This window comes from Magnolia sinica, chromosome 3, assembly GCF_029962835.1.
Source record: "Magnolia sinica isolate HGM2019 chromosome 3, MsV1, whole genome shotgun sequence".
NCBI classification, from domain to species: domain Eukaryota; kingdom Viridiplantae; phylum Streptophyta; class Magnoliopsida; order Magnoliales; family Magnoliaceae; genus Magnolia; species Magnolia sinica.
The window spans coordinates 71,889,745-71,912,423 of NC_080575.1; the positions used below are offsets into that span (position 1 = coordinate 71,889,745).

General features: G+C 36.9%; 1 long non-coding RNA gene and 1 pseudogene across 1 annotated transcript; one reads left to right on the forward strand and one right to left on the reverse strand.

Annotated features, from left to right (window-relative positions):
- Positions 1 to 6,123: 6,123 nt before the first annotated feature.
- LOC131238922 (DNA-directed RNA polymerase V subunit 1-like) lies at positions 6,124 to 6,835 on the forward strand (annotated as a pseudogene).
- A 927-nt stretch (positions 6,836 to 7,762) lies between these two features.
- On the reverse strand, positions 7,763 to 8,549 carry LOC131238542 (uncharacterized). Its single transcript, XR_009167907.1, has 2 exons — positions 8,105 to 8,549; positions 7,763 to 8,006 (listed from the first exon to the last, which is right to left on the reverse strand). It is a non-coding gene; the product is annotated as an uncharacterized LOC131238542 (long non-coding RNA).
- Between the last annotated feature and the right edge of the window lie 14,130 nt (positions 8,550 to 22,679).

The window sequence follows — 22,679 nt, forward strand, 5'->3', positions numbered from 1 at the left end:
AAGTAGAAACTAATCCCATTTGCTTGAAAATAGGTAACTATAGATACTAATTATGCCAACGCATGTGTGAATATGGCTGAACTATACAGTTGTAAACAACGAAACTGTTTGGGATCCATAATCTGCTGCCCACCTGTGGCACCCACCAATCTGATTGGGTGGTCTATATGTATCTTTTGCATTTATACAAATTGTGGCTGCAATCATTGTAATAATACATGTATTGTTATCTCCTGCTACCAAGCAAGTTGTTAATTCTAATGTTTTATTTCTCAATTCAAGTGCTTCAAATGTGAGGAAATCATTTCTTTAAATCTGAAGCATTTGTCTTTCAGCTATATTAGTTGTCTGCATAACAATTATCATGATATGTTTTTGCCAATTATGGTAAAATACTCCAAATGTTGTTTGGCATTGTTGCAGAAAGGAGGTCCGTGGCTATTTAACTTTGGGGCTTTATGTTTTTTCATTTCCCTCTGGCTGATGCTGTAGCAAATAACAATGAGGGATTGCTATGTGTGCAGAAGACCATGTGGCGCCCGCAATAGGTGGAGACAGACAGGTTGTCACTGGCATTGCTGAAACAATTTTAACTTTATATTTGTTGGCCACTGATAGAAAGTTTAGGATCTTCCAATGTGGACAGATTGTGCACGTAAAGATGCTATTCATGTACTAATTCATAGGATCTGATAATTCCTCCAACATTATTAGATCAGTATAACAACAGATGATTCTGAATGTTGAAAGAAAACAAATCCAATAGCTTTATAAGATTTTGAATATCCAAGAGCTTAACATTGCCAATCCTTTCAATAAAAATCTGCTGCAGTTTGCAAAATATCAATGATTTTGCATGTTATGAATGAGCCATTCTAAATCTTGTTTTCCTAGACAGTTCTTCAAACTTTTTATTCCACTTGCTAATGTTCCTTGATACAAATCATGCAGTCCTTGTATTTCTATATGGAGCAGCAGATGAGCAAGCGAGGACCCTTGATTCAACCAGTAGGATTGCTAGACAGGTGAGCAATCGAGGTTTGGGGGACATCTTTCAAACGATGATCCCAAATATTTCTAGCTTTTACAGTTTTGACTTCACAGTTTCGGGTTTTGGATTACCTTTCCGTTCTACAAATCTGTCAGTCATATATGTATTCTTTTTTTTTTTTTTCTTAACTTCTGAAATGTTGATGGTCCTCTAAAAGGTCCTTGAAAAGTGCTCCCTAGATAATGCCTTGGGAACGGGTTCGGAGTGGTTTGTAACTAGTTTGAAGCAGTTACTATTGCTTACACAACTCTACATGGTAGGTGCTTCTCAGCTGCAGGATTTTCTATCAGTCATTTACAATGTATTGTGAATGAGGTGCATGATTTTCTATCAGGCATTTAGGCAGGGCCATCAACTGCATTATTATAGACGAGTTCCTTTTCACCTGTTTGAACTAACTGATGAACAAGCCAGCCTGATTTTTTTTATCATGGTACTTGATGGACCTCACCTCATTTTTTGATTTATCCTCTTGATCAAAATAGCAGTTAGAAATTCAATTCAATCATGATCCAAATGCAACATTAATTGATATATGGGCATGGGTGTTGAATCTCAGATGATGGGAGCATGAAATTGTTGGAAATTATATATGTAGTTTGTGAAGCTACAGACGCGTGTGAATACAGTAGTGGTCTTGGATCCTGCATCTTTGTTGAAATGAAATGTCTGGTTATCATAGATTGTCCAAGTACATTTTTTAACAGATTAAAGCTCAGCTATCATCTTTTCTCAACAAGATTGAAATTAATGTGGGCATTATAAATTGGAGAATTGTCACCATTTCATAACAGATAACAGGTCTGCAAGTCGCCTTGTTGAACTACCATAGGTGGTGTTCTTATGTTCTTATAGATTTCACAGGAGATACATTTTCGCACCTAGCAAGTGAACAAGTTTGCAAGCAGAACCAATTGCTTTACAGGAGATGCAGGATTGAAATGAAGACTGAAACTCCAAAGGATTGCCAAAACTTGAACTCAAAATGTAGTTTTGCAGCAATTTGAGTAGAACTGGTACTTTATTTATTTATGTATTTTTAAAGAGAAGGTAAGCACTAAGTTTATTACATTTTATGTGATAGGAAAACCAATCATTCTAACAAGAATCGGAATAAAATTGGGAATATTGTCCCCTCCTAGGGTATATATAGTCCAATTGACTTCAAATACATGCCTATTTTGGAGGAGACTATACCAACTTGGGCGTTTTTGTGTCAAGGTCTATTTATTGTGCATTTTGGTGAATCTTTACTTTTGATGTAGGCTTTTCTCATGTGTTTAAAATTGTATAATGTGCTGCTACAATTTTATTGGCTTTTGCGCATAATTGTCCGGTTTTTTGGTTTCACACTGTTACAAAATAAGAAAGAAAATTTGGAATGGTTTTCTACTGTCCCTAAATTTTTGTGACGCCCTTTTTAGCAACGGTCTAAAACCGTTCCTAAACTATTTAGGAACGGTTTTAGACTGTTCCTAAAGAGAGATTTTGGTGTAGTGTGGGATCACATAGCTGTACCCTAATTGGGCCTTATGGTTAATGAGCGACAGTGATACATAGTACATACACCAAGTGGTCATAAGATGAAAGGCACGAATATACCATATAGCAAATGAGCCACAGGGTGAATGGTGTTAATAAAACTCATACAACATAGTGGGCCTCACTACCAAGTGGGCCATTAGTAGGTTGGATTGTAAATGATCATCACGGTGCTTCTATAATGGTTTGGATGGGGGCAGGTAACTGTCATATGATAAAGCAGACCATATATATATATATATATATATATAAACTCTTACAATGGGGTGGGTACACACAGAGACATTATAGTAGGTCCACAATAAGTGGACCATGTAGGTAACTTGGATGCATGAAGGTGGGTCAAGGATTAATGGCATAGGTGTACAAGGCAAAAGTCAAGGTTGAGTCTATGATGGATTCCTTGATCAGACCGTTCAGTTGGTGAAACAAGTGGACGGTGTGAATAAAACACACATTGTGGTGAGATCTAAATGGACATCAAGGATACAACTACACCCATACAGTAGAGTTTGCAGTGGGCCTTAGCGGGGCTTTAATGGTGGTCATTCAATCATAACCGTTTCCAGTCATGTGGTTCACATGAGATTTGGATCTGTTTCAGTTTTTGGAGGGTGGCCCACCCAATGGATGGAGTAGACAGAACCCATACACTATGGTGGTTTGCTGAGGGCCCCACCAGATGGATAGCCCAGGTACAGAATAAATACATCATTGTAAGCCCGAAGGAAGTTCTCAACTACAAGTATTCAATCTCCATTGCTTAATGTGGTGTAACCAGTGTAAGGTTTGGATCCGCAGCCCACCTAATGGACAATGTTATTATTATATACATCAAGTCGGGGTCCATAATGGCTCCTGCTTTAAACAGTTTTAATGACAAATATATATTACCGAGGTTCCTAGGAGTTCTAGATCGAACTATTTGTGTTTTTCCTTCGTCTAGTGAGCCCGACACCGTTGGGCCCACAGAAGTTATATGCCAGGCTGATATTTGCATTTCCCTGCAACTAGATTTGTGTCCGTCCAACAAGTTGGGAGATAAATAAATCTTATGGTAGGCACATGTTCCTCATTGTTTACCGAGGCAAGGCTCAGTGATCATGTGGATCTATCTGATAGTTTTGGCAGGTATTTCTTGTGGATCTAACTGATACTTTTGGCAGGTCGGTGCCCGCTGGTACACGTGACATAATTCATAGTTTGGACGATAAATATTATTGTAGCTCAGGAAAGGTTTTAGCGGCAACCGATCCATTAATATTTATTTACCATTAACATTTATTTATTTATTTATTGTTCTATACTGTGTCCCTGTTGAGATTTAGATCTACTTCATTTTTATACCTGAGGCCTAAAATGAGTTGGAAAGAACTCAAAATTGGAATCCATCTTTCAATAATTCTCTTGAAAATCATCATTGGATGATTATTGTTTTTTTTTTTTTTTCCCTTTCTTTCGCCTTGGATTTCACATGTCCTTCGTGTAATCCATGGAGATGCAAAATCATGTAACCATTTAAAAGTTTGCACCAATGGGTTGGTTTAGTTATCTAGTGCATGAAAAGATTTTTTTTTTTTTTTTTTTTTTTTTAATCATTTTAGTGTATACAACCTGGATTCTTGTATACAAAACAGATATTTTTTTCCATTCAAATTAACTGCAATTTATTGCACCGGTTGCATTCTTCAGTTTGCTGATTCAATTTTTAACACATCAAAACTGAAAGAAAGATAGGCCCGATAGTTGAACGCCTCTTTCTTGTGGAACCGAATGCAGTATAGTACAAGTATATTCTGGAACTATCTTATAAAACCCATGTTAAGGAAGTATGTTTGACAGATGAAGCTACCAAGCAATAATTTCAAAAAGGGAGCAGCCACAATTTACACCCACCTTTGTCACTAGCATACAGTCAATGTTTCCATTTGGGAATTGAAATAGTACAAAAGCATAATATTTCAGCTTTTTGTGTCCAATGCACCTCACAACTTTTTGTGACCAGCTGTGGTCCTTCATTATGGTGTAGAGAACACACAAAATAGTCACTTAAATACATCCAGACAAATCACAGTAGCACTTCTCCAACATTCAAATTTTTCAAAACCGAATTGGAAAAAAGAGAATCAAAGTAAACTAAATCAGATTTGAAAGTTGGTCAAATCATAAATAGGCGTATTATGGACGGAGACATTGTTTTCATTAATAGGCCACCTAGTACTCATAAACATTCATTACAAGCATTTCCTATCTATGTGCATGACGACCATACTGTTAAGATCAATCCTCTTATTTGTGCTCCCCTAGGTGCGGATTTTGATGGGGATTATGTTCATATATTTTATCCATAGTCTCTACTAGCAAAGGCAGAAGTTTTGGAGCTGTTTAGTGTTGAAAAGCAAATCCGTGGTTCTCATAGTGGCAGTTTGAATTTACAACTGGTGCATGATTCTTTATTGTCACTGAAACTCATGTTTAGGACTTTTTTCTTGAACAAAGCGACTGCGCAACAATTGGCTATGTGTGTTTCACCAGTTTTACCAGAACCTGCTTTGCTTAAGGCTCACCATACAGGTCCTCTGTGGACTGTTTTGCAAATAGTAAATAGTAGACAAGGAATGGCCCACTACAACCAATAGCCAAGATCAAAATAGCTAGCCACAAGCACTCTGGTGCAACCACTGCATACACAGTTGCCATGAATGAAACCATCAGCACCAGGCATGCAATGATCGTAAGCTGATGGCCCCACATAAGCACATCACGTAAAACTCATGTGATGACCCCATGCCCAGATGAAGCAGACAACGACGATAAGTGAGCAATATAATGTGATTGTATTTGAGAACAAGAAAGCTTTGAATGAACAATGCTTCACGAGGACTATAGCCCCTTGGTTTGGGTTGTCATTCCTGTACCCACCCGGCATTGTGAATGCAGCAGCGAAGGTGATAGTGGTGATGAGTGCAGCCACTAATGTGTATGTGCTGACCCTGGCTTTGTAGTGCTCGTTTCAGTCAGCCACGTCCATGGATCGCACCATGATATCTCAAGTATTACAAGATGAGCAGCTGTGTGAGAGGAAGTGTTAGTTGGTATCCCAATCCATAGGATTAGAAGGCTGGTAATCTGCCCAGACCTGATTTATTAGGTGGTTTGATAGACCCACCATCATCATCTTAGCTCCTCTCGGACATAGTTCCAAAACTCGATGACTTGACTAGGCATCTGACCCAGTGAACTCGACTCAGCTGCATTCTAAGTTGAGTTGTCCTGTAAATTTGTATTTTTTACTGGACTGTACTGGACTTGGGTGTTCACTTGGATAGCAAGGATCTCAACCATTGGACAATAGCACTTCAGCTACCTATTTTAGATATTTTATATTAGGGAAATTCTCGAGTGCTCTCAGAGCATTATAAGTTACAGTTCTCCTAGTCTCATCTATCCATTTGAACAGTTCAATCCATCAATCTGAACTGCCTAGTCCAGAACATGATGGACTACCATGCAAAAAACACACTGATTGAATGATCCAGGACATATCACCTTTGCTACTTCACTTGAGATCAAATTACAATGAACTTGTAGAGTTGCAAGTGGAAAGCTACCCGAAAACTGTAAAACTGCCTATCGTGACTCGTATTCTAAAGTTATCTGCTTCGGGTAATTTGATAGATTCTAAAAATGATTCAGTTATCAGTAAGGTTGTTCAACAACTTGGCTTTTTGGGGCTTCAACTTTATGACCGAGGGAAGTTTTATTCAAGGCGTTTGGTTGAGGATATGAGTTTCCACTTCCAAAATAAGTATTCTGTTAATGGTGTTGACTATCCTTCTGAGGCATTTGGGTTAGTTAAGAGCTCCTTTTTTCAAGGTCTGACCCCCTATGAAGAGTTGGTCCATTCCATATCATCCAGGGAAGTGTTGACCATTCTTGATCCGTTCTTCCAGAACTTTGTTTAAATATCTATTGTCCACACTTAGAGATGTCGTTATCTGTTATGATGGGACAGTGAGAAACCTCTGCAGTAATTCTATAATTCAATTTGAGTATGGATAGGTGGACGAAAATAGTCCTGGAAGTTCTCTTATTGGTGAACCGGTTGGTGTATTAGCTGCTACTGTAGTATCAAATCTTGCATATAAAGTAGTTCTTGATTCTTCTCAGAGCAACAACTCTTCATGGGAATCGATGAAGGAAATACTTTTGTGCAAAGTTAACTTCAAGAAGAATCAGTAGGCCATTTACAGCATTTCCTGGTTCGATAAGTCCTGCATAGTTTCTAACACACCCTGGAACCTACATTTCATGAATAGTTTCTAACATCTTACATCAGAAAGTCATTCAAGCTACATTTGGCTCATGAGCATTTCACAGGCATAGAAAAACAAATTTATGACTTTGGAATTTCTACTCTTAGGCTCTTAGTAGGTTTCTGTAAATTATGAAATATGAAGAAAAATCTCTTTAGTGGCAACCAAATGTACTCTAAACTAATAACCATTAAAGCAGAATAAAATTATATACACACAAATACAAATAGGCATTATAAAATGATCAACAGAAGAAACATCATGTCATGTTCTGCCCACCAATGGTATAAGTGTGGCCTGCCTTTTAGTAACATGTTGACTTCCAAACTTTGGCAAAAAGTAAGGAAAACTAATTCAAGATAGAGAACTCACAGTTTTGAACTTCTCCATGTTTGTCTCAAGACAACTCTCTAATTCTAACATTTTCCCAGTGCCATAGCTATTTGCCAAGTCAACGTAAGGCTGCCATGAAGAAACATTTTATGAGTGTATTAAACTTAAACTTAATTGAATACTATCGCAAAAGACATAAAATGGAAGAAAATGACACAACTCACCTTGACGCCCTTTTCCCTTCTCCTTTACCTGGGCTTGGGATCGGCAATGCAAGAAGTTGCATTGGCGGAGTTAAAAAAGGGCTTAAGCTCCATTTGGTTTCAGAAAAAATTATATTCATAAAGATTGATGTGATGACCAAATGGAGCCTAAGACTTATATGCAAATTTACTAAAAGGTATGATAGGAACTCTTACCCTACAAATATGATGACTAAGTGACCACATGTAAAAAAAGAAAGAAAGAAAAAAAAAGAAAAAGAAAAGAAACAGAAGAGATTAAATTAAAGACATGCAAATGCAAAATTCAAATCACAAATCATAATCTTATAAAACTAAGATTAAATTAAAGAGATTAGATGAGTTTAGATGTGCCCTCTATAATTAAACTAAAATAAAAATAAATTGTTTAGATGTGTCTAACTCAATCCAAAAGTCTGAAACCACATATCCCTACTACCCCCACTTACAAAAGATGTTTACAGTTCCAAATACTTAATAAAAACTTCTCTCATGTAGTCATCATCCATTTCTGTCTGCACCCTATAAAAAATAACAAAAATAAATCAATTACTATTTACAATCTCATACAATAAGTTCTATTGCTTAAAAAAAAATAATAATAATAATAAAAAACTTACCATACATAAAGTAGTGGGCCAAGCAATACTCATTCCAATTGCATCCCCAATTGTTTTATATCGTCCATGGGTCCTTATCAAATCCTCATCACGTACGATTGCCACTTGAACAGATACTTCCCAGAAACCAACTCCAAGTTTTTGCCCCCCTACTTTTGTCAATGGATCCGTGCTCAAAACGGTTCCTTTAGCTACAGTATCCCCAGGCCTTACAATACTCTTAAGAAGAACTTGAGTCACATTAGTGCAACTCGTAGAATTCCCCTTGTTCACCAAGTCTCTCTACAAATGATAAATCAATGTCAATTCTTGTATACAGCTCGAACTATGTATAATTGAAAACATATTACACATAAAAATATACATGTATATATTATAATTACCTGAGGGGTTGGAACCAAGTGGCTTGATGATGAGGAGGGTTGGTTCAAGCTAAGATTAGCTGAAACACCTAATAATGTAGCTAGATTAATGCTTGGATTCGTTATAGCAACCATCAATGTTGTCATAGTTTCTCTTAGTGAAGATATTTGAGCATCTCTATCAACCATAGTTTCTCTTAGTGAAGATATTTCAACATGCAATTCCTCATATTGTTCATCTATCTTCTAAGCATTGGAGGTCATCCCTTGGGACTGGACACTGTGGGATGTTGTGCCCCATATATCAGAAGGAGAGGGACCTAACCCATAAGTGCGGACATGGCCATGTCGTTCGTCACCCATGACTTCTGAGAATATATCTTTCCTCGCAGTGCTATTATGTGAAGCCTCTGGTTGCTGCGAAGTTCGTTCATTTAATTGTTCCTACAATTAAAAATCACCAATTTAGATTTGATATTGCCAAAAGATTAAACAAAATAAGAAGATACATATACATACCATTGCTCTTGCTCCCATTCTTGTGTCTATGTGTCAACAAGTTCTACTCGGGTCAAATCCTCCCCATTGGCCCTCTTGTTTCTCTATCATTATTTAAATAAGTTATATATGAGAAATAGATTGACATCAAATTATTAGGTGATTAATAAAAAATTACCTCTTCTTCACATATTCGCGCAAAGCTCTTCGTGCCTGCAGTGTGGCTAATGCGTTGTTTTCTCCAATTTTCCGTATTTATCTTATTACGGACCTAAAATGTGACACATCAACAGAGTAATTTATGAAATTTCAGCTTAAGACAGTTGTGTAATTTCATAACATGAAGATTTTAGTAACTACTCATCACATACCTTTCCCTCTTCAGAGTTCCAAAACTCAATGAGGGCCTTCCACTGATCCATTTGGACACGCTCATTGAGGTCTGCTAGCCGCGCCTCATCATTATCATTAGGCGAGTAGTGGAATTTCTTCAGTTCGCACTTCCAATCCTTCCATTTTTTTCCAATCGACATCAACACCTAAGATTTAATCTCTTTGTCAAACTGAAACTTGGACTGCATCACATAAACAAAGTAGACAATCACATATTGAATAAAGAATAAATAATCAAATACATAAAATACATAAAACAAATCACCATTACCATGACAAGTTCGTACATATCATCCTTCTTCTCGTTTAGCACTACCCTCCAATTAGAATATGTAAGGGGTGCATAATCCCCATTACTCCCATTACGTGCTATTGTCCCCAAAAAGTTTGTCAGCTTGCTAGTATTTTCATTAATAGGTTGCCCTAGATTGTTAGTGGTAATAAAAATGCGTTGCCCTTCACGCATGTTCCAAACTTGATGGCATCGTGTGGGGCCTCGACTCCTTCTCTTCGTGAACAACAAATCTATTGAAAAAAAAATGCACATAAATAATATGCAAGCTTGTATAGTTTATTAGCAAAAAATACATTAAATTTTTAAGGATATTAGAACCAATGCATAACATACCACTAGAAGTATCCTCTAATGAATCAACTTTCTGGTGTGGATCCTGAGGCAAACTCTGGGAGAGACCCGCCATAGGCAGGGGAAGCTGGGGATGAGAAGGACCCACTGTAGACTTGAGCAACAAAGGCTAGACTAGACCCGATGTAGCCGAGGAAGGCTGATGCTGGGAGGGACCCGCTATAGGCTGGGGCAACTGAGGCTGAGAGGGACCCACATCAGTCTCGGGTAGCTGAGGCTGATTGATGCCACCAGTCATAAGGCTTATCAGTAGCCTAGTCGTGCGTTTAGAACGAGCACGTTTCATGTCTTAAGAAGAACCTGAGTCACATTAGTGAACAGATGCATGTTGATAAGACGATTCAGTTTTGAATAAATAAATAACAGAACCATATGAAAAAAGACATTTTAATTTCTATTTCATACATTAAGAAAACATGGTACTTAAGAAATCAATTATTGTACAAAATGTCATCTCCAATGGGATCAGATAACTCAGTATCATCTATTTGTTCTTCTACCATCGGCTGGGTGGGTGGTAAATATGTGACAATTGTTGTACCATCGACATCTGTCCTTTCCCAGCTAACAGTGTCATCACTCGGGTCCTCTAAACATTGATCATCTCAGGGCGATATGCCTAAGAATGTATCAACATCATCTGCAGACTCTTGCCCATGCATCTCAAATAAGTCTCTAGGTTTCGTCCTCACTACAACATGCCAATCCTTCTCGATGAGGTCTTGTACGTAAAACACCTGCTCAGCTTGACATGCAAACACAAATGGTTCATCAGACAAATGTTGACCTATATGGCATAATCGTTTTAAATTCACAAGCGTGAACCCCAACCCATCCTTCTTAACACCCCTGCCTTGAGATCGAACATCAACCCAATCACACCTAAATAATACAACCTTCCAAGTACCACAATATTCCAGTTCTATGATGTCTTTCAATACACCATAGTATGTTACATCTCTTGCAATGGGATTTCTGTCATTGGCACTTGCGAAGCTTGATGTCTTTACAGTCACAACAACTCCACTATGTTGAGTTTTTCTTTTTTTCTCACGATCTTTGGTGTGAAATCTGAAGCCGTTTACAATAAAACCTTTATATCTTCTTGCCATACTAGGACCGCGAGCTAGCCATCTAAGGTCTTCTAAAACCTGCTCATTCCTTTCATGGCACAACTGTTCAACCTATCCAGATACTAAAAATATTCATTCAAAAGCTCATGTTTGAATAATAAAAAATAAAAAATAAAAAACATGCACATGTCCTTAAACTTATCAAATCGACTACTTACACGATCACTAAACCATTTATAAAGTGTATCATTATGAATGCGTTCTATGTCCCTTGGCCGTGCACGACGATTCATCTGCTTAACAACATTCATATGTTATCTGTAAAAGTCATTAGTTTTAGTAAAAAAAATAGTAAATTTATCTATGTATAAATTAAGTCCTATAGTTGGCTTACTCAAGAAATGGGCTGAGTTCATGGCAGTTAAACAGGACATATCGATGTGCCTGTACAAATGTAACGTTATCCAGTACACAATCCTCAGACTTCCCTAATGCACGACCTACTAGTGGGAAAATAGAGGATTGTTCTTCTATAACAATGTTACCATAGTCATCATTCCGTATTGGCCGATTGAACCTTGTCTCTGTACTATGCAGGTACCTCGAGCAGAATGTTAAGAATTCTTCTGCCAAGTACCCTTCCGCAATTGATCCCTCGGGCCGACTTCTATTACGCACATACGACTTTAATGTGAGTAGATGTCTGTGATTACCAATAATAAAAAGTTTAAAAATATATGGTCGATTAGCATGACTAGCATATCATGACAAATAATTTTAATTTGTAAATATTAACACGCACCTCTCAATGGGATACATCCATCTATATTGTACCGGTCCAGCTATTTTTGCCTCACCCACTAAATGAATGGTCAAATGCACCATAATATCAAAAAAAGCTGGTGGAAAAATCTTTTCTAAATGGCAAAGTGTTAACACAATTCGAAATTCCAATCGGTCAAAGTCTCTTACTCGACCAACTTTGGAACATAATTCTCTAAAGAATCCGCTCAATTCAAGTAAGACTGACGTTACGTTCTTAGGTAATGTTGTTCGTATCGCAATCGGAAGTAGTTGCTGCATCATAATATGACAGTCGTGGCTCTTGAGTCTTGAAATTTTACGCTCTTTGAGATGCACACAACGTCAAATATTGGCTGCATAACCATCTGAAACTTTCACCCGCTTTAAGATTTTGCAAAAATCATCCTTCTCACTTAGTGACATAGTAAAGCATGCAGGTGGCAAATATGTCTTGTTAAATGAAAGTTGTTTTGGGTGTAATGTTTGTCTTATACCCATATCTTGTAGGTCAAGACATGCCTTTACACTATCCGTTGTTTTCCCTACAATATTCAACAGCGTCGCAAGCACATTGTTACATACATTCTTTTCAATATGCATCACGTCTAAATTATGACGCAATAGATTATGCTCCCAATACGGCAAATCAAAGAAAATGCTCTTCTTTTTCCAATTATATCTTTCTTCCTCATTGTCTTCTCGTCTTCTCTTATGCCCATGACTGCCTATAGTCTTCTTCCCAAAGGTGACATTAATTCCCTACAACTGGACCAACACATTAGAACCAAATAGTGGAGTTGGCGCCTCACCAAATTCTTCCGTGCCATCAAAGGATCTGCTATCAGTTCTAAACTTATGATCATGTTCTAAAAATCGACGATAACCCATATAACAAAACTTTCGACCATGTTTTAACCATTTAGATGAAGTGTCCTTATTACAACAAGGACAAGCGAGACGTCCTTTAGTGCTCCATCCAGACAAGTTTGCATATGCAGGGAAGTCATTGATAGTCCACAACAATGCCGTACGTAATCGAAACGTCTCATTGCTTGAGGCATCATAAGTGTCTGCACCAACCTCCTACAATTCCTTCAACTCATCTATCAAAGGTTGCATATACACGTCAATGTCATTACCGGGTCCATAAGGGCTAGGAATAAGTAAGGACAACATGAGATTAGGTTGCTTCATACACATCCATGGTGGTAAGTTATATGGTATCAGAATAACAGGCCATGTGCTGTGAGCAATACTCATTGTCCTAAATGGATTGAAACCGTCAGCTGCTAACCTAAGTCTAACATTACGACCGTCCGAAGAAAAGCTTGGGTGGTTGTGGTCAAAAGTTTTCTACGCTGGGGAATCAGCAGGATGCCTTAATATTCCATCGTCGGTGCGTCCTACTTCATGCCATTTCATAGAGGAAGCTGTTTTTGATGACATAAATAACCTTTGAAGTCTTGGTTTCAAGGGAAAATGACGCAATATCTTAGCTGGAATTTTTCGATCCTTTGTAAATGAAGATCCCTCATCATCTGACTGATGTTCAACCATTTTCCATCTGGAATTACCACATATAGCACATGATTGCTCATTGATAGCCTCCTTCCAATACAACATACAATCATTGGGACATGCATCAATTTTGTTATATTTGAGGCCTAACTCCCCAATAATCTTCTTCATTTCATAGAAAGACTTGGGCAACATTTCACCCTCGGGAAGAGCCTCCTTCAACAATTCAAGTAACATGGTGAATGATTTATCACTCCATCCACCAAGGCACTTTATGTGATATAGCTTCACAACGAAAGAAAGCTTAGTGAATTTCTTACAACCTAGGTACAATTCCTGATCAACATCTTCTACCAATTTGAAAAATTATTGTGCTTCAGTATTCTGCCCCTGTGTAGGTCCGTATGACGTGTGGCCCGCATCACTCTCTTCACCATTTAGATTTGAAATACCGAACACATCATGTAACAATCCATGCATATCATCGTGTGGATCTGGATTATCGCCTACGACATTTGTGGTAGCAGGCATGGAAGAAGACGCAAACTCCCCATGGAAACGCCAGTAGGTGTAACTTGTATTAAATCCGTCACACACGATATGATCATATGCTACTTCTCGAGACACCCAGAAGTTATTGTTACAGTTCTCACATGGACATCGGATCCTACCTCCATTACTTGCATTTGCAAATGCAAAATCTATAAATTTCGCAGCTCCATTTAAGTATGCGTCGCTGACCCTAAATCAGACAATGAAATTAGAGGATATGTCAAAAGAACACATCTTGACCACTAAGCCACAACAACTAAGATGAGAAGTTTCTAAATGGATACCTTGGCAGATGAATCCAACTCTTATCCATAAGTATCTTCCTTAACCACTCAGACGGGTAAGTGAAAATACATTCTGGGTCTGACAAAGCTTCCTAATATAATTTAAACAAGCCCCATTATCATCCGTTCATTTAGCAAAGGAAGCCAAGTTACAATAATAACATGTCCCCCTAAAAAGACATCCCATCACCTCTTCAATCTACACAGAATGGTTTTAGTCAAGATATATTAAGTAACCCTAGCCAAAATAACTGGAGAAATTGAAAAGGCCAAGCTATATGTCCTAGAGGGGGGGGGGGGGGGGGGGGTGAATAGGATAATGCCAAATAAAACTTAAAACAGCAGAATTAAGAAGAATATGATAGCCAAAGTAAATCACAATGCAGGAAAGTAAAATAACCTTAAAATTCAGATCTTGAGAGGTTAATACAAATGTTATTCTAAGGACAACCTTACACCAAAAACCAGAGTTTATGGTAGGACAACCTTATTTCTACAAAGATCTTTGTATCAAATCTCAAATCGAAGAGGAATACAGAATTAAATATAAACTGAATTGAAATAACTTGTAATTACAAATGTATTGTTCTAGGGACAACCATACACCATAAAAATGGCAGGGCAACCTTGCTGGAACAACTTTCAAAAGAAATTAAAATATCAAGCGATATAGGAATAGCAGAAAATAAATTCTAAACTATTACAACATTCTCACAATGCTTGAATTAAATGATTACAACATTCACCACCATACATACATCCCACAAAAGAATAATTAAAGATCAGAAGAATAAATCATTCAACCACAACACAAGGGATTATAGTGGTTCGCCTGTGTGTTCACCAACTGTTAAACAACAACCACACAAAATGCTACTCCACTCCTAATATCCTCACACAGGGGATATTAGCGTTCACTAAAAATAGGATTTCCCAGGTTTACCCAAAACCTTTACAATTGTGTCTTTGTATGTGGGTTTACACAATTAAAAAAACCCACTTCTGAGTTTTCCTGGCTCTCCTCAGATAACCAATGCAACAAGATTTTTCTGGCAAATCTTGAAAGAAACCAAAACAAAAAAGGAATTTACAATTAAATGTAAAATACCTGATTATCTCCTTCGTTGTAGCAGCCTGGTAGAACCAAATCAGAGTAGATGATTGAATGTCCAAGTTCAATGTCCAGTACTCAATTACAATGGTTCTAATTTTAATAGATTTTAAATTAAACCGAATAGGGCTTGCCTTAATTGATTTTGATTCCAAAGAAAGGGAATAATAATTCCTCTTATCAAATCAGATTGGAATAGCAGAAACAAAATCAATTAAAATAAAGCTAAGGAAAGAGAATATTAAATAAGCACACTTAGCTTAGATGGAGCACAGAATTATCTCTCAGAAGTTCGACGAAGATTGGCTTGAATAGATTAATTAATTCGATGATTTCTTCTGAGATTCGTGCACTATTTATAGGTGAGCAGATCGTGTCTTCGACTGGTCTAGGGAGCTCTTCGACTATTCGAAGCAATAACAGATATTTGAAAGATCTGGCGGGATAAGCTTTGACCGTTCTACGACTGGTCGAAGGTCTCCTTCGACTGGTCGTAGGTTTCCTTCGACTGGTCGAAGAACTTATAACACATCGCTGTATTTTGAGTCGAAGATTTACGACAAGTCGAAGATGCAGTCGACACTGTTCCTATGACTGGTCGAACAGATTCTTGGACTAGTTGAAGCCTAACAGATTTCATCCGAAATTTGTAACAAACTCACGACTGATCGAGGAATTGCTTAGACTGGTCGAAGTAACTCTAGGACTAGTCGAAGAAGGCCTAGGACTAGTCGAAGAACAGACCAAACTCATGTAAAATAACATTCGACTTATGTATCCAGAATGACCTACTTCTAAGGTCAACCTATGGTTAGTCAAACCTCAACTATGAAGTATGGACATTGAAACATTAGGAACAAGTGACCTTGAAGTATGAGCCTTGAAGTCTTGAGATCTTTACAAACTGCCTTATACTCTTCTTGAAGTCTTGATGCTTGAGTCTTGTCTTGTGAGCAGTTCTTGCATTCAAGATTGATCCTTGTACTTGTGAGCTTTGCTTGATGAATGTTGATCCATGAGAGAGCTTCACTTATGTAAGTTTATATATAACAGTGATTTTGGCACCACAAATTTGACAACAAACAGGGATATAAACTATAGCACTTACAATCTCCCCCTTTGTCAAATTAGTGACAAAACACATAACCAAGATAAACAAGAAGTAAAACAACTGGTTGATACCTGCAAATCAATATTCAATATTCAACTTTCAACATTCAACCACCCAGTTTCATTCAACAAGCTCAAACATACTCCCCCACTCTCCCTGAGTAACATAATCAATGCTACTCCTCTCACAATCACATCGAGAACAAACCATTCTCCCCCTTTTTGTCACAATATGACAAAGGAGAACTAAATAAAGGAATATATGAGAGTAAACATGAGGAGTTATGAGAGTATAGCAAAATAGTGATAGAGAAACTCCGCATTGCTTTACATAGAATAAAATCCAGCATAAAACATAGATAGTATCAAACTCAAAATCAGTCAACCAAGTGCTAAGTTATAAAGTTATTACAGACCAGAAGACTCATAAAAACTAGTCAGAACCAGAATTAGATGATGGAGTAGGAATAGAGGGATCAAGTTGGTGCATGCCTTTGTTCAAGCGCCTAAGATATTTGCGCATGTACTTGAATTGTAAATCATGAGCAACAGACATGTTTTCCAACTTTACATTTATATTCTCAACTTTACCCTCTAATGCACTCAGACGTGCATCAACATTAGATGGTACAAAATCTGGATCATTTGCTGAGTCAGAATCCAGTTCCTCAAAAATGTCATCTATATTAATGTTATCACCAGCTTCTTCATGACCACCACCACCACCTTGTTCAGGAAGTAGATCCAGCTTCATCTTATTGATATTAGTATTGTTGAAAATCAGATGATGGATAGGTGCCTCATCAACCTGCATATCGACTAACATATGAGTAGCCAATACAGTCATTAAATAGGCAAAAGGAATGTCACTATGACCAGGATGGAGTCGAAACTGAAGAATGAAATGACAGATTAAGGATGGCAAACAAATCTGAGTACCATTGGAAATAGCATGAATAACACGAACCATAAATGAAGTCAAGTCAGATTTATTACCCGAACGAGGATACAGATTAGACACAAAGATTCTGTGGAGAATTCTGTATTTGGGTAACAAATACCTTGCGGGGAGCGCATTCCCTTTTTGAGTCCATTGAATATCCATGTTGCATAAATCTCTAGTGAGCATGCATTTTTCAGACATTGAGGGTTTATCAGTTAAATTATGAATAAGAATACCCTCATCATTCACAGGAATGTCCATAAGGGCTGAAATTAAATGACGATCAACGTCAAAAGGCCCTTCTCTAGTAGAAATTTTAAAAGTTAAATCATCCTGTGAGAAAGCACTAATACATGTAAACATGGATTGGGCAATGGACCGGTATGCAGGCCCACCCCAATGTAATAAGTTAACCCAACCTACAGCTTTAAGCATAGGAAGGATGTCAAAAGGTGCAATATGATTAACATCAATAGGATGTTCAACAATAACATTACGTAATCTAATGTCCCTAACATATGATGGATCATCATTGGGAACAAGAAGATGACATTTAGAGATAGCGGTCGATCTGGATGAAGAAGAAGGACCACAGGAAGTAGTTTTTCTACCTCTAGAAGCCATTTGCAACAAGGATTTCAAGGAATAAAGAAGTTGCAAAGGATTGAGAAGTGGGTTTACTCAAAATAGATTTTTCAAAATCCAAACCCCAAATCTCAATGAAATTCAAAATAGAAAGCTTAATGCTTGAAAAGGAAGCAAACTAGACACAAATCTGCAAGAAAAAGTGATTTGGAACACTAACCTTGAAGAACAAGAAAGATGGGTTCGACAAGTCGAAGCTCGGCTCCAAGGAGAAGAAAGATGAAATGAGGAAGAAAGCAAAAATCCCCAATTTTAAGTGAAACCCGTGTTCTACGACTGGTCGTGGGTATCTACGACCGGTTGTAGGACGACTGGTCGTGTATACTCACGACTGGTCGAAGAAATTCCAAAAATTCAAATTTCTTGCAAATTCTACAAAAATTGGAATTCAATCTAGCAAATATATACACTATAATACAAGTAGGCATAAATAATCAATTTAAAATACACATGCCAAGATCAAATTTTATCTTTTTGAACCTGCTTTTATCGAGAGGTTTTGTGAAAATGTCAGCACGTTGATCTTCAGTAGGAATATATTCTATAGATATAACTTTTTCTTCTACTAATTCCCTTATATAATGAAATCTAATGTCAATGTGCTTAGTACGAGAATGCTGAATAGGATTTTTTAAAATATTTATCGCATTGGAATTATCACAATGTAATAACATAGAATCCTGTTTAATTCCATAATCACTTAGCATTCGTTGCATCCAAACAAGCTGTGTACATGCATTACCAGCTGCGATATACTCAGCTTCAGCTGTTGAAAGTGATATAGAATTTTGTTTCTTACTAAACCAGGAAACTAGACAATTTCCAATGTAAAAACAACCACCACTGGTTGATTTTCTATCATCTAAATTACCAGCCCAGTCAGCATCCGAGTACCCAGCTAATTGGACACTAGTCTCATGAGGATACCAGAGATCGAGATTTACAGTACTTGCGACATATCTAATAATCCGCTTGACAGCAATCAAGTGAGATTCTTTTGGATCAGATTGATATCTTGCGCAAATACCAACACTTAGAGAAATATCAGGTCTACTAGCAGTTAAATATAACAAACTACAAATCATACTCCGATAAAGTTTTGAGTCAACATTTTTACCATTAGAGTCTTTTGAGAGTTTCAGGGTAGTACTCATAGGAGTATCAAAATTCTTGCCATTCTCAAATCCAAATCTCTTGATTAGATTCAAAGCATACTTAGATTGAGAAATGAATATTCCTTCAGGTTGTTGCTTTACTTGCAATCTAAGAAAATAAATCAATTCCCCAACCATGCTCATTTCGAACTGTGATTTCATCAAATCTGCAAACTCAGTAGTCAAGTTAGTACAAGTTGATCCATAAATGATATCATCAACATAAATCTATACCATTAAGATATGATCATTATGTTTTTTAACAAACAGAGTTTTATCGATAGATCCCATTTGAAAATTATGACTTAAAAGAAATTTCGTTAGTTTCTCATACCATGCCATAGGTGCTTGTTTTAATCCATAAAGTGCCTTTTTAAGCCGATATACATGTTCAGTATTTTTGGAATCTTCAAAACCCATTGGCTGTTCAACATAGACTTCTTCATGTAAATCGCCATTTAGAAAAGCACTTTTCACATCCATCTGATAGATCTTTATCTTTTTAAAACATGCAATGGATAAAAATAGTCTAATAGATTCAAGACGTGCTACTGGTGCAAAGGTTTCATCAAAATCAATCCCTTCAATTTGAGTATAACCTTGTACCACTAGTCTAGCCTTATTTCTAATTATATTTCCACACTCGTCAGACTTATTTTTGAAAATCCATTTTGTTCCAATGATGTGTTTATCTTTAAGTCTTGGTACGAGATACCAAACATCATTTCTTACGAATTGGTTGAGTTCATCTTGCATCGTAACAATCCAGTTCTCATCAGCAAGAGCTTCTTTTACGTTAGATGGTTCTATCTGGGATGTAAAACATACATAATTACATATATCCTCAAGTTGTCTACGGGTGCAAACACCAGTGAGAGGGTTTCTAAGAATTTGTGTGGTTGGATGATCTTTAACAGTCCTCAACTCAGAATCAATCTGATTCGATGAAGTATCGGGTTTATCAATGATTAGTACTTCATCATTATCTGAATTAGAAATTGGCGTGTTTAAGTGATCATCAATGACAACATTAATGGATTCTTGAATCACACCAGTCCTTTTGTTCAGAACCCTATAAGCTCGACTGTTTAAGGAATATCGTAGAAAAATACCTTCATCACTCTTCGTATCGAATTTTTTCAAATTTTTACGATCACGTAAAATATAGCACTTGCTGCCAAAAACTCGAAAGTATTTAACAGTAGGCTTTTTATTGAACCACAATTCGTAAGCCGTTTTATTTTTATCTTTGCTAGTGTAGACTCGGTTAATAATATAGCAAGCTGTGTTGACTGCTTCAGCCCAAAGATTTTTAGAGAGCTTCATGCTATTCAACATGACATTAGCCATTTCTTGAAGCACCCTACTCTTTCTTTCTACAATTCCATTTTGTTGTGGAGTTTTGGGAGCAGAGAATTCATGTAATATTCCTTGGTCGATACAGAACTTCTCAAAATTGCTATTCTCAAATTCAGATCCATGATCACTACGAATTTTACTGATTTGAGAAGATTTTTCAGTTTGAATCCTTTTGAGAACTTTTCTTACTTCTTCAAGAGTTTCAGATTTATCCCTTAAGAAGACTACCCAAGTGAATTTGGTAAAGTCATCAACTATTACCAAGATATACTTTTTCCCACCATGACTTTCTGTTCTGGTAGGACCTATCAGATCCATGTGGAGAAGTTCGAGTGGTCTTGATGTGGTATTTGAATTCACCTTTTTGTGTGAGTTCTTTGTTTGTTTGCCTATCTGGCACTCACCACATATTTTATCTAATTTCTGAAGTTTGGGTAAACCTCTTACAAGTTCTTGTTTGCTCAATCTATATAAATTTCGATAATGTACATGTCCAAGACGTTTGTGCCATAAATCAGTCTCGTCTGTATGGACCATGTAACATGTTTGATTAGATGAGCTGGATTCGCTAATAATATTGCAATTTTCAGACGTTCTACGTCCAGTTAATATTACAGAACCCTTATTGTTTAGAATCTCATAGCTTTGATTAGAAAACCGAACATTATGGTTATTATCACATATTTGAGATATACTAAGCAAGTTATGTTTTAAGCCTTCAACGTATAAAACATTTTTAAACACAGGAAGATTAAAAAGTTGAACCATACCTTGGCCTATAATCTTGCAGTTGCTACCATCACCAATTGTGACTGAACCATCAGTCATATCTTTCAGATCCGTGAATAAAGCTTTGTCACCTGTCATATGCCTAGAGCATCCACTGTCTAGGTACCACTTTAAATGACTTGTTGCTTTGAAAGCAGTGTGAGAAACCAAGCAGGTAACTTTAGGAACCCATTTCATAACTGTTTTAGGTTTAGGAACATAGTTGGTCTTCTTTTGTGTATATTTGTAGGAATGACCTATAGAGTTAGATTTTAAGAGCTCCTTGAGTAAATCAACTATCTTTTCAGCTAGTGGATTTCGTTTCAGATTAAAGTTGACATGGCTGCTTCTAGGTTTTTGAAAAGTTTTTGAATTTTTAGAAAAATCTTGATGAGTACTTTTCCCTTTTGAGTTTGAGGACTCTCCTTTAACAAAAATAGGAGGAGTATACTTTTGTTTAGGAGGTAAATTTTTATCATAGCCCAACCCGGATCGATCGCCACTTTTTCTTGATTCGGATAAAAGTTTCTCTAACTTTGGATCACCTTGGGCATATTTCCATGTGTCCTTTAAACTCAGAAGAGAAGATACTTCAATTTTAAGTTTCTCAATTTCAGATTTTAAATCAATAATTAGGGAGTTTTTGAATTCCAAATCGCATTTTGATTTTTCAAAACAATCTGAAATTTGTGATTTTTCTAAGACAAGTGATTCAAAACAATTTTTGAGTTTAGAAAACTTTTCTTTTTGAAGTTTAAGTTTGGCAGCAATTTTACAACTTTCCTTATATAGGGCATTGTAAGCGTCTTGAAGATCATCTTCGTTTTCACATTCACTATTCAGATTTTCTTCACTTGTAGAGTCATTATCTGAAAATGTGAATTTGGCTAGAGTCATAAGAGCTTTAACCTCATCGCCCGACTCAGTTTCAGAATCTTCTGATTCAGAAGAACCTTCAGAATCAGATGATTCATCCCATGTAGCCAACATACCCTTCTTCTTGGGTTTGTCCCTTTTAGGACATCTATTTGCTAAGTGCCCATATTCTTAACAGTTGTAACATTGACTATCTTTCAAAGATTTTCGAGATTTGGGTCTAAACTTCTTTTTCTCATTTGTTTTTTGAAAATCAACCCTTTTCTTGCTTTTGAAAATCTTGTAAAATTTCTTAGCTAAAAGAGCCATATCATCTTCTGAATCATAATTTTCTTCTGAATTACATTTAGAAGATTTTAGTGTGATAGATTTACCTTTAGGAGCTTTAAGGTTTAACTCGTAGGTTTGTAGTGAACCAACTAGTTCTTCTACCCTCATATTATCCGTATCATGAAGTTCCTGGATCGCGGTTACTTTAG